Below are 13042 nucleotides of genomic sequence, written 5' to 3'. Positions count from 1 at the left end.
TCTTTTCTGCCTTGTAGTTACCTCTGCAACCTCACTGAGTACAACAGAAAGTTGCACTGATAAAGTAGTCCAGTTAAAACTGGAAAGGAAGACAGGGAAAATTAGAGCTCCAAAATCATGAGCTAATTCCCAAAACATCTTAAACTTGTGCCGTATTAAGAATTATACATATTATTAACACCTGGAAGTCTAAAATGGATTTTTTTTATACATGCATGGTTTTTAGTAGAATCCCTTAAACAGCTAATCTAGCCACAAACATATAGAAATTTCACATACATATCCAGAAGTTCTGACAATACTGCTGCCACTCTCCCATGTGACAATTGACTAGGACAGAACATCAGCTAGCACCTTTAGAGATGACTTTTCAAATATTCCCTTTCGTCTGAACCAGGTTCATTCCTCATTATCTTCTTGAGCCCTGATAGGCATTTGCGTTTGCAACTCCTGATAAGTAGATTCCTAACTTTATTACCACTAAATACAATTTTAAACAATAGAAAATTGCAAAAGAATGTAAATATTTTTAAAGCTTGACCGCACTGTCGCTTGGCTAGTCTTGTTTGCAATTTTTCAGTCATATCTTTCTTTATTGAACATGTATTGAGCATCTTATTTGTGTAAGACAATATGCTAGATGCTATACATAATGTAAGATACTGTCTTTGCCTCAAGTTATTTGTGATGTGATTGGACAGGTTACAAAAGAAAGTTCTGTCTTCAAACTTCTATTGTATAAAGCATTAAAATGAGGCTCAGAAACTTTATATAACTTACCCCAAACTACAGAAACTAGAGCTTATCTTTCCCCATCCAGGAACCTTTGTTTTCGATCAAAAACCTTAAATTACCTAATATTTGAGTGGCACTGTGTTCTGGATATAATGTTCTGTAGGGCACAGTATTTGTCTTCAAGAAATCTATGTTCTACTAGGATTGCAAAGACGTTAACCAAAGGATTCAAATATTTGGCGCCATGTGATGATACGCGGGGCAAAGAACCTGCCATGACACTCAGACATCACTTCCTGGGCAGGCGTTTGGAGAACGCCCGATCCCACCTCCGAGGTTTGAGCAAGTCTTCTACAGACATCATCCTCGACTTAATTATTCTAACCCTAAACCAAGGCTGTGAGCCAGCTGATAAGAATTGGGGTTTTCCCCCAAGAAAGCCGACATAATTCTGACCAGTGACCACAGGGTAAGTCTAAGTAAGGAAGTAGTGGTGGGGGTGTGAGAGAGGGAAGAGGGAAAAAAAGCAAACAGACAGAAAGTCCCAAAGAGAAGGGAGCTGAAGCAGGTACTCAAGAGCCACAGGCAGGCTCTGGATAAACTTCAGATTCTTTTGTCCCTGCCCTGCCAGATTCCTAAACCCACATGAAGATTTTGCCAGTATTGGGGGTCAAGAGAGCTCAGTGAGAGTCAGATAGTGACCTTTGTGTGAGTGCCCTGAGCCTATTCACTATATGATCCATTCTTTCCCTTCCTCTTGCATTCACCCTCCCCCATCATACTTGATCTGTATTGCAGGTGAGGGGGAGCTGATCTGTGCAGTTTGCTTTTCCTGAGCTCCAGTGTCACTTACTGCCTTCTGTGATTGGCCAATAGGAGGCATTGACATGAGATTGTGGAGGAGATGGGGAATGGGGAGAAACCTGAGGCCACAGCTCCCTCCACCTTGAATGGCTTCTCAGGTAACTGATGGGTCCCTTCTCTGGCTTTAGCTCCTGCTGGACAAGGCTGTCATGGTTTCAGCTACTTTTAGGTGACCCTGGCTCATGGGGCCTTACCTGTAACTCTGCCTCCCTTACTTCTCTCTCTGTTGATAAACCCCTGTTTTGCTCCTAGCTTCTCCATCACCTGTATAAACAATTCCTGTATTTAATTTCTTCTCTTGTAAATACTTAAAGTGGTTTCTGATTTCCTTGCTAGATCCTGATATACATATAAAATTGATACATTAACATGGTGACTTGCCTAGTAGTACAGTTACAATATTCAAGAGTAGGGCACAGTTACTAAGTCTTTTCCCCCTCAATATGCAGGAATTGCATAAATGACTATTCAAAGAGATCTATCTCACTGAGCTTCGGGAAAAAACTGGGCCACCAACTGAGTAGCAGCAATTGCAATATGAATCCATTGTTCTTCAAGAGTGTTACAAGCAACCAAGTGCCCCACAGTCATTATATCATTGGCTCATCATCTACGAGAAACTGCAAGTATGTAATGTGCACACGGCTTAGCCCACAAACTTGGGTGTGCCGAGAGCTCTTGCCATTCACGAGTTTATTTAAACTAACAGAAAATGTAAAGAGGTAGTGAGAGGAGATAAAAGTAGAAATGTTTCTATTGAAAAAAAGAGGAAGGCAGAGATGAAAGTCAGAAAGAGAAGGAAAAAAAGGAGCTGCTCATGGGGGTGCGGTGGTCTGTAGGACAAAGCACTCAATCCCCACCAGGGAACAAGAGAAAGAAAAGGAACGACCAAGTGGCCAAATAAGGAAGCAGGAAAAGTGCTTGTTCTTCCTTATTTAGGTTACCCTCATGGCTTCACAATGTAGTCAAAATGCCCACATTTTGGAAAAACAGACATTCTCACACAAAAATTCAAACCTGCATCTCACAATAAGCAGAATGATTTGCAGATTGACTTCCTTTCTGCAAATCAAAATATAAAAAGTTTCTCTCTTTTAACATATACAGTAAAGGACAGCTGACATACTAAATTTCTTCTATCTCTTGGATTATGATTTATGAAAACTCATACACACACAAATGTATGCATATATGAAATGTATCTATACATAAAAATTATAGAAATTATACAACTGTGCAATTTCTAAGTCAAATCATCTTTGTCCCATCTTCCAGACCCTATTTTTCAAACACATACACACACAACCTCCCCTCCAAAACTTCTCAATATATTTTTAAATAAACTCACTTTATTAATAGCAGTTGGACTGAGATTTTATTATAGTCTATATTCACCTGCATTGTTCCATTAAAAAGGTAATAAAAATGCAGGCACATGCTGCAAATACTAAATTAGACAAACAGCTGTGCTTTTTACATTGTCCTGCCGTAGAAAAAAGGTACCCAAGACAATCCCAGCAGCTGGCATCCTCTACATGGTATGCTCATTACCACAAGTAAATAAAGTCAGTAAATTACTGGCAGAACACAGGGGACCATAATGAGTCTAGGAAATAACGCTTTCATCAAACTCTCTGCACATTGTATATTGCCTGGACAAAAAGCAAATAAGATGATCAATGGAGAATTAATATTTTAGTCAAAGAGGACTGGAGATGAATGCATACTATAAATTATTAACCAGCACTTGTACTTTATCCCCTTGGCACAGCGTGAAGTAGGCTTCTAAAGAAACAGGATACATATCTTCTACTTACCTAGCAATATTTTCTTCAACCAATGAATAATATTCATTAAGATGCGCATTTCTGAGACATTCATAAGAAAAATTTATACCTGAATTTCTCTATCTTTCTGTAACAGAATATAAGCAAAACATAAATATTTCTCTGTTCTTATTTATATAAATAGATGTGTGTGTTATGTTATATGTCTATAAATATTACTGTTCTGCAGCAGGGAAACAATCATTGGGCTGGGAAACAAGACCCATCAGTTCTGGCTCTCCCTTGGCTATAACCAGCAGTGACACTTTAACCTCCAGGACCTCAGTTTTTCTCAACTGTAAATTAAGCGGTTGGATCACAGATGACCTTAAAGGACCTTTTCGGCTTTAAAGTTCTGCTTAAGGGCTTCATAATAAGCAGTAGTTAAAAGAACTAGGAGATAATTGCAACCAGTGCTGTAGCATAAAATTTTTTTTAAAATATAAAAATTGCTCAGTTCTTTAAGCCAATAATATACTGGCACAGAAGAAAATATACATGTACATATAAAAGAATGTGTACATATAAGTTGCTGTTCCCTTCATGAACAACAGTAGTAGTTAACCAATAATCGTACGTTTAAGTGAAGGAGTTCTATATTAACATATCAGTAGCACACCATAAAAGTTACACAAGAAATTATTAAATAATTAGCATTCAAACTTCAAGAAATAGTAATACTCGAAATATTGAGCAATCACAGACTTGCAATTTCCTGGATATGCAATTCTACTAAATGAAAGACAAGGCAGCATTCACTATCTGCTATAGGAGACCCTAAATGAATGACTTGGAAACTGTTTGCCAGGAGTTCACCACAGAAGAGAGAGAAACATATATCTCTTACAACAATACAAATCGGGCCTGGATAAGGTTATTTATAAGCTAAAGAGAACACAGACAGGGAGACCCTGGGGAGAGAGGTTGTTCTGATCCTTTAGGACTTGTTTTGAAAATTAAGGAGAAGCAGTGGCTGTGACACAGGAGAAGGTTAATACTTTGGAAAGGAATCTAGTAATGTCAGAGCTTAGACAAGTTTGGAGACCATCCAGTCCTATCCTCCTATTTGATAGATACAGAAGTTAAGGTCAGAAAGGGTATGTACCTCGCCCTGAACTAAGTATTTGGCAGAATTAGACTAGAAGTGAAGTCTTCTGACTTCCTGTCCAGTCTGCTTTCCCTCATTGCTTCCCTTTTCTCTGTGTGGGTCCAAAACAAATTCTTCTCTGACTGACTTATGGCAAATGGTCCTCCTGGAATGAATAGAATATACTGTTGCCTCTCCCTCCCTGAGAAGTTCCTCCCAAGCCATAAAGTGTTTCCCAAGCTGACTAATGCTTTGCTTGGTCAGAGTTGTTTTTAAGCTGTCATTCTAAATATCATCTCCCAGTTGAGTGATCTGGGAACCAAGCTACTCATTTCCACTGACTTTACTGTGTTCCTCCCAGAAAAGAGCCAGCATGATGTAGGTCAGTGACTCACTGACAAGTATCACAAAAGAGAACAGGAGCTCTCTGAAGGACTTGGGGTTTGATGTTAGGTGGTCTATAAATCTCTCTGTGTCTCCGTTTTCTTATCCGTTACATCAGGGCAAGTATTCACTTATTAATAAATTTCCAAGACTGTGGAGATAGAAAATAATTGTTAATATTTTTTAAAAATATATGATTTCACAGATACAGACTTAATTTTTCAAGTAGAGAGCAGACCTTAAAAATTATTTAGTTTATTTTCTCATTTCATGAGAGAGAAAAAAGAATCAGAAAGATTTTGAGATTTTTTTTCAACGTCACCCAGCTAGATGGTTCTAAGTCCAAGCTGAAAAACTGGGCCTTTTGACATGCCATCCACTGCGCTAGTCTCTATGCCATGTTGCTCACCCTATTCAAAGTGCTTCATAAATGTGACAATATAGACATGTAAAATAACATATTCATATTGAGTCTTGATAAGACACAAGATGGAAGTCTCCTACACTATCAACATAGAGTTCCCCCTGCCTTACCTCAAATTAATTGTGTTCCTTGTAAATTATGTGGTAGGCCTTACCATATAATTTCAAAAACAAAGATGGATTGGGAGTCATCTCCTACAATCTAACAATTCTGAGATAATGAACCTTGGTCATGATGAGAGAGGAATTAAATGGAGGAGGGGCTGACTGTCCTAAAACAGTGGTTTATGAGGCTGGAGTTTCACAGACCACAAAAGCAGCTCTAACATTATTTCCTCTCATTTCCCCCTTCAACAAGAGAATCAGTAGACCTCTCTCTCACTCACTTCCACACATATCATTTATTTAAACTTGGAGTTACTTGTTGGTGATTTAATTCAGGCTCCAAATCCTGGGACAATACCTGGATGAAAATGACAGGTGTAGAGAAACAGACCTGAAGCCTCAAGGCTCTAACTCTCCACTGGGACTAGTCATTATTTGGTACTTGCCTGAAGGCTGCTCCTCCCCAAATCCCTCAAATATAATATTCTCTTGAGGAATAAGTTCTATTCTACTCTTCCCCAATATGCTCTGCATAAAAGTAGTTTAAAACAACATAACAGGAAGTGGATTCTGGAGGAGACATTACCCAAGCTCTGCTATTGAGGGAGGAGGGAGGATAAAGGTAGGAAGAGGGCTGGGCTGAGGCTAGCTATCCACAGAGGTTCTGGGAAGACTAGGCTAGCAGGGGATGGAAATACCTTGGAGGAGTTAAGCTGTTTTCCCTAGTTAGGTTGGGCTTGGGGACCAGAACTGCCTCTTAGACCACTCTTCTCTGAACAAAACAACAGAAACATTTCAAAATAAGAAAAAAAGGATTCTTCTCAAAGACAAGAGTCATTTCACAGACTTGAAAATCAGACCACACTTAAGCTCTGTCTGCAAAAATAATGGTTTTTCCTGACATTTTAAACAGCACAACTTAACAGCTCAATGTTGCATTTGACATTTAAAAACTCATCCATCTCCAAGAAGCTTATTGGCAAGTCTTCTCAGTTCCCAGAATTAGCAAATGCAGTGTGCAAGTGAACACATTCTACAAGAGCCCCGAAGACTCTTTAAAAAGGAAGCCCAGGACATGGAGAACTAGCTGTTACCTCCACTGAACTGGATCTGCCCCGTACCTCAGCCCTGCCAGCCCACTGTCTGTAAACCATTTACCCTTTTCTGTTAATTAGCGTCCTCATGACAAGAAGGAAGAAAAATCATAGTCTCAGCTTAGTAAACTGCTGTAGTTATGAAGATAACTGTACTAGATAAAGAGAAAGAAATTACTCGGGGCACCTAACAGAGAAACAGATATTCTGGAGCGAGATTGCCTCAGAGGGAATTGTGGCTACTCTGCAAATGACAAAGTGTGCCATCTTGAGCAAACTACTTAACCTCTCTCTGACTTGGTTTTCTCATTTCTAAAATGACATAGTAATGGTACCTATCTTTATATGATTAAATGGGTTGTTAAGATGATTAAATGAGTTAATGTTTGTAAAGTTCTTGGAGCACCTAGCAGAATAAGTGCTATCCAATTGTTTGTTAGAAAATAAGTGACATGTATGTATTTTTAACTTTTTTCAGATCATTTGTGTACTGATTCTCACTGTATGTGATCTCAGCCTAAGCCAATCAAAGCATCATATCACATTTCTCCTGGCCTCTGTGATTCCTTTGTAGATGACACATAATCCCAATGAGAGCCAGTAGGATGATATGAGACTACTTCTGGGACCTCTGACTCTTATGTACCGAACCTGACTCTGAGGAGGCATAGAATCTGGAGTTGCTGCCATCACCTTTCAAATACGAAGGAAGAATCGGTCTGAAAATAACAGAGAGAAGTAGATCCATGATAGAGAAAATGGGTTGTATCAACATTATTTGAGCTCCTTGATCTGGGATGCCTAAAGCCAAACCTCCCTTAGACTTCTTAATTACATGAGCCAATAATTTCCTTCTGTTCCTTAAATTATTAGGCTAGGTTGTTTGGGTTTTGCTTGTTTAATCACTTGAAACTGGGAAAACCAAACTGGTACAACTTATAATATACCTCAAGGCCCGTAGTAGGTATCATGGCAAATATAAATATATTTGCCAGGTCACTTAACTTTTCCTGGTCTCAGTTTGCTCATTTGAAAATCCAGAAATTGAACTAAATAATATTTATGAACCCTTCCAACTCTAAAATTTTATAGCCATGTCTTAAATTAAGGTCTTCTTGGCTACCTTCAAGATTGTTCTTAAGTTCGCTTTTTCCATTTACTACAAAGCCAAGAAGAATAATTCTAAAAAATGATTTATTTGGTTTTTTTATTTTTGGTTGTTTTATTTATTTATTTTTTTTTGGTTATTGGTCACTTTTAAGGCAGAGAGTGAGAGGGAGAGTCAATCTGTGATGACTTTCACGAATTTGTAACAGTTTTGCCTCATTTCATACATCATAATTGGAGTTATGCACCTACTTTCAGGCAGGAAAGACACAGGTTAGTTTTGGGGGGGAAAAAAAAAAAACTGTTAAGAAACCCTGCCAGTCCAGAAACTAGCTGAGATTATGGCAGTTCTCTGCAGTTAGCAATAGAGAACTAAGTGCAGAGGAGATTGTCTAGCCATCATCTACCATGATACCCATTCGTCTTCCCCTTCGCCCAACATACTCTATGCTACCCCAGAATGATTGCTACTTTATGTAAACATTGTATAAATGGGGAGGAAAAAGTCAAGAACGGTGATACTCAATGTAGAATAGGTTTACAGAATAAAAGACAGTATGATAAACCCTGTTAACTAGAGAACACCTAGCAATTGAACTCAATTATTCATAACGTAATTGATGATTGGAAGAGAAAGAAAAAGGACTACTTCTGAACAAGTTAGATAGATGTCTCCTCATCCAAGATTTAAAGATCATATACATAATTCATAAGAAAGATCTTCAACGTATACAACTTAATTTTAGACATACTTCAGGTGAACTGATACTCATTTCCAAGGCTACAAAAAAGTAAAAACATTCACTTAATAAAGGAGTGAGGAAAGGAGGCAGAAAAACTATAAAATGCCAATGTAACTTAAAATAAGAACCATAGCCGTCCAAGGTCACTTACCTACACCTCAGTAACACTTGCTAAAGTGTATTTATTTTTATTTAACAAATACAGAAAGAGTGCTTACTGTGTGACAGGCACTATTCTAAGTGTTCTACAAATATTACCTCATTTAATCCTTATGATAACCCTATAAAGTACAAAGAAGTTAAATAACTCGCCCAAGGCCATAAAATTCATTATTGGCAGAACGAGATTCAACCCAGGCAGTCTAGCTCCTGGGCCCGTTAGCTTAATTACCACACCACAATGCTGCACCCGCCACTGCTGTAGAGCAAACATAACTATTTTTCACTTTTCATGATGAACACCATCAACAAATGTAGAATAGATAGCTGACATAGTCTGTGCAATAAAGCCAAGAAGTGCAAAATTCAGTGTGAAGTATTTCCTTCCAAAGTAATGAAAGCAATACTATTAATATCATAACATTATAATAATAATACTTGGTCTTTAAAAATAAAAACTTGAGGTATCTGGGAAGTTCATGAACCTGACCTCCTCATCCCCTGTTAATGACAAATAAGCAACAAAGCAAGGTTATATTTCAAATTCTTTCCATTCTAAGCAACAATCATTATCTTGAACCTCTATATTGAAATTTGCTTTCCCTACAAAGTCTCTAAATACCAAGGCAAAAACACACAGGCAAAGAAGAGAAATCATTAAGTTATGGTCACAGAAAAAGTTGCAGGGGCCTTAAAATTAAATCCCCACGTGGTAATGGGATTATGATTATCAGAAGATTTTTTTCTAAGTAAAATAGTAAACCTATCATATTTAATAATATAATTTAAATACTTAGGTCTAGGCTATGGGAATGGAGAATATGATAAAGAATGAGAAAAAGTTCTGGTTTTAGTCATCTCTTCCTTTATGGAACAAATAACGTCTTGGAATTCTCTGGAACGTTTTTGTTCACATTGTCATGTTTATACCAACCTCTTTTACTCTTGTATTAAATTTCACTGCTAAACCACTGATTATATGGTTGGCTTTATTCAATATTTTAGGAGTAGTGGTGTGTGTGTGTGTGTGAGAGAGAGAGAGAGACAGAGACAGAGAGATAGAGAGACAGAGAGAGAGAGAGAGAGAGAGAGAGAGAGAGAGAGATAGAGATTACATTGTGTGTGGCCAAAGCAAAAACTATTTACTTTTTTAAAAGAAATATCAATAATGTGCACGCCAAGAAGGCAGCCAAAGTACTGGCTATAGAAGCAAGCCAGAGAAAATAGAGCCAAAAATAATCTGGCTGAAAGAAGGAAAGCTGACAGAAACAATGAAGCTGGTGAATGTTTCATGCTAAGACCATTTAACCTTTCATTACTATTACATGTGAATTCCCTGTAAATTCTTCAAGACCCAAATTCCACCCACATTTACACATGTGAATTGAGGACCTGATTCTAATACATAATTTCGATATTTTATACTATTATCAGTCAGTATTTTTGGTGTTGACTCTTACAAGCCCATCATCTTTCCTGAGCAAATAAGTGACTGTTACAGAAGTCTGTGCACGGGATTGAGTTAATCATATCTTTTATAACGTTCTAGAATCATTGGTCCATGCAAGGCCCTTCTTTCCATCACCCTTTCTTCCTTCATCTCCATGCCCAATACCAGCCCCAGTTGTGGCACCTGATGTATTTAGATATCCACTATCTTTGTAAAATGCATACTGTTATTTTGTGTTAAAAATAAATGTTTATAATTTACATAACTGGTATTATTTTATAGAAGTGAGTCCTCCTATTTTTTTCACTATCTGCTATATTTTTAAGATCTATCTGCACCGCAGTATACACATCGAGTTTGAGTAACATCCCATGGTAATAATGCTACACAAATTACTTATGCATTCTCCCAGTATGGTTCCCTACATTATTTCTAATTCCCCCCAACCCCATCGCTATGAATAATGCTGGGATAAATATTCTCATATATCAGTCCTCTGTGAAAAAAAAATTAATCATAGACTGTTCCAGGGTTCTAACACTTTTATTTCATAGCTGAGGATTCTACATTGAAAGAGGCTAAGAATTTTGTAGCCTGCATTCAAAGGAGATAAATCATCAAGTTGCGGAAAAGTAGTTAGCAGCAAGGGCCGGACCAAGACTAGTTCTCTCAACTTTCAGACAGCATGCTCTAGTGCACTGAACATATCTATCAGGTGTATAAGATACAATCTTTTAAAATTAAATATTTTTCATCACACAGGTATTGAAGGTGGGTATTGAAGTGGATTATTCAGATCAATTCAATTTGCTATATCCTAGAAATCATAAGTTCTGAATATGTTACTATATTCTACTAACTGATAAAAAGGATAAAATCACAAGCTAAGAAAAAATAAGTTGGCATCGGTGCACAGTGGTTCATAGTAGGCTGCAGTTAATGTAATATATTTAAAACTAAAATGTTGGGAAATAATCCAAACCCTACCTCCGACCGGCTGTGTCGTTTGTTATTTTTGTTTCAAACGCTTCCGAAGGAATGTGAGTCTGATATCTTTGGGGAAATGTTTTGTGCTTCTGAATTCCACCACCAGGAAATGGCCTGATTTGTCATTTTGCATCTTCTGCACTGGGCCCTCTAGAGCCTTTGAACAGAGTCATTTTTGGAATCATTGGTAGGAGGCTGGAGTGATAGAATGCAAATAGCTGCATCTCCTTGAACAGCTTGCTTTACTTCTGTGAGCCTGTTTCCTCATCTAAACATGAAGGAGAGTCTAGCATGTAATAGACAAAAATAAAAGGTATCATTTTTCCTTATCCTTCTTTTTAGCTAAAGTCCATGAGTTCAACTACATATGATAACAAATGTGCTTTCAGTCTTTTGTTATGACATAAAAATAAAATATAAATGACTTTATTTTCTGCAATAGATTGCTTCTTAAAATTAGTAAAATATTGTACATGATGTTTGCAGAAGCAGATTTCCATAGAACTGATGAAGCCACAAACACTGGTTGTTGCGGGGAGTTGTAGAGTATTCTCAGTGAGGAAGGGAAGGCAGGTTGTGCCTGGAAACATTACTACGTGTTTCTGGTAAATTGCCTAAAGAGATCTGAGAAGAAGAACTGGTATCTCTAAATCTTCAGTAATTTGTTATGATATTTTTTGCTATTCTAAATAAATATTCCCTTTTATACTTAATTTTGTATTTGTAATTTTATATTTGTGTTCTTTTTAACCCCTCCCCCAAATTGAATTTAAGTCTACTGTGATTAATTATATCCACCCTCCAACCAAGTATTCCTTTTGTAAATGTAAATAAATGAATATAGTTCTTAGAATAAGGCACACTAGTTACAGCATGTCACTATAGAACTAATTTGCTTTACAAGGCAGGAATTCTTCTGGTGGTTCTAGTTCAAACTAACCAAGATAAAACTACATGCTGATTTTCATTTATATTACTACTCAAAATAATCCATTCTGAAAGAGGAAGAGGTATTTTTACAGTTCCAATGAGACCAACTATAATCTCTATGTAAACGAAGTTGTTTTAGAAAGTATGAACAAAAGAGATGAGAAATTTGTGAGAAATCAGTAATAATCGTTTCTCTTCTGAGTTTAGATAGTTGACAAGACCTAAGAAGAATTTAAAAGAAAAAAAAAGATAATCCAGTTTGGTCCTCAAACACAGAACAAAAAAATCAAGGGTTGGAGACATTCGTTTCCAGTGGTGAATTCCTGAACATACTGCCTCTTTTTGGGCACAGGATGCATTGTTGGAAATACGGTAGAATGAGTCAGATGGAGTCAGGAAGGGACCTTATAGAGCCAGTCAAATTTTACGCTTTAAAATAAAAAAAGCTAAGGCCCCAATAGAAGTGTGACCTGCCTAAAGCCACAAAGTCAGATGAGGCAAAACACAGGCCAGACCTATGACCACAAGTCTGGAACAGTTTCTCCCTTACCAAACTGAGTTTTCATACTCATTTGAATGCTTTCATACTTCAGTGCCCAGCTGGGAACTTATGGTAAAAAACATGTTGCAATTTTTGCTCTACTAATATTAAATTGTATGATAAAGTTACAATAATTAAGATAGTGTGCATTGGGGCAAAGCCAGATAGAGACCCATGGAACACAATGGGTGCCTAGAAATTAGACCCACACATATAGAGAATCTTGATGCGTGAAAGTGGTGGATTTGTGGATTAGAAGGTAACAATGGCCAATCAATTGTGCTTGAGTAAATGGTTATTCGTAATTTAAAAAGTGGATTACTAGTTCAAACTATACAAAAACACACACATTCCAGGTCCAAAATGTAAAAAAATAAAATAAAACTTCAAAATGTTTAAAAGAAAAATGAAAGAATGTGTTTATGACATTGAGATAGGGAAGGAGTTCCTAAACAAATTACAAAATCACAAACCATAAAAAAAAAGATTTGTTAATTCAACCACATTTTAAAATACAATAATATATTTATATAGGCATATTTATTTGTAAAAATGTATTAAAGTCTACCGTTAAAATCTGTGTACTCTATTTTTGTTTATTATACTT

At 37.0% G+C, this 13042-nt stretch overlaps 1 long non-coding RNA gene across 1 annotated transcript; it reads left to right on the top strand.

The window, feature by feature from the left end:
- Window positions 1-1071: 1071 nt before the first annotated feature.
- Window positions 1072-7657, top strand: LOC141572799 (uncharacterized). Its single transcript, XR_012498294.1, has 3 exons — window positions 1072-1204; window positions 1534-1697; window positions 7093-7657. It is a non-coding gene; the product is annotated as an uncharacterized LOC141572799 (long non-coding RNA).
- The last annotated feature ends 5385 nt before the right edge of the window (window positions 7658-13042 follow it).

Source organism: Rhinolophus sinicus, linkage group LG07, assembly GCF_036562045.2.
Source record: "Rhinolophus sinicus isolate RSC01 linkage group LG07, ASM3656204v1, whole genome shotgun sequence".
In the NCBI taxonomy this organism is placed as follows: domain Eukaryota; kingdom Metazoa; phylum Chordata; class Mammalia; order Chiroptera; family Rhinolophidae; genus Rhinolophus; species Rhinolophus sinicus.
The sequence above is the reverse complement of the archived record's forward strand: the minus strand, read 5'-3'. Positions and strand labels throughout refer to the sequence as shown.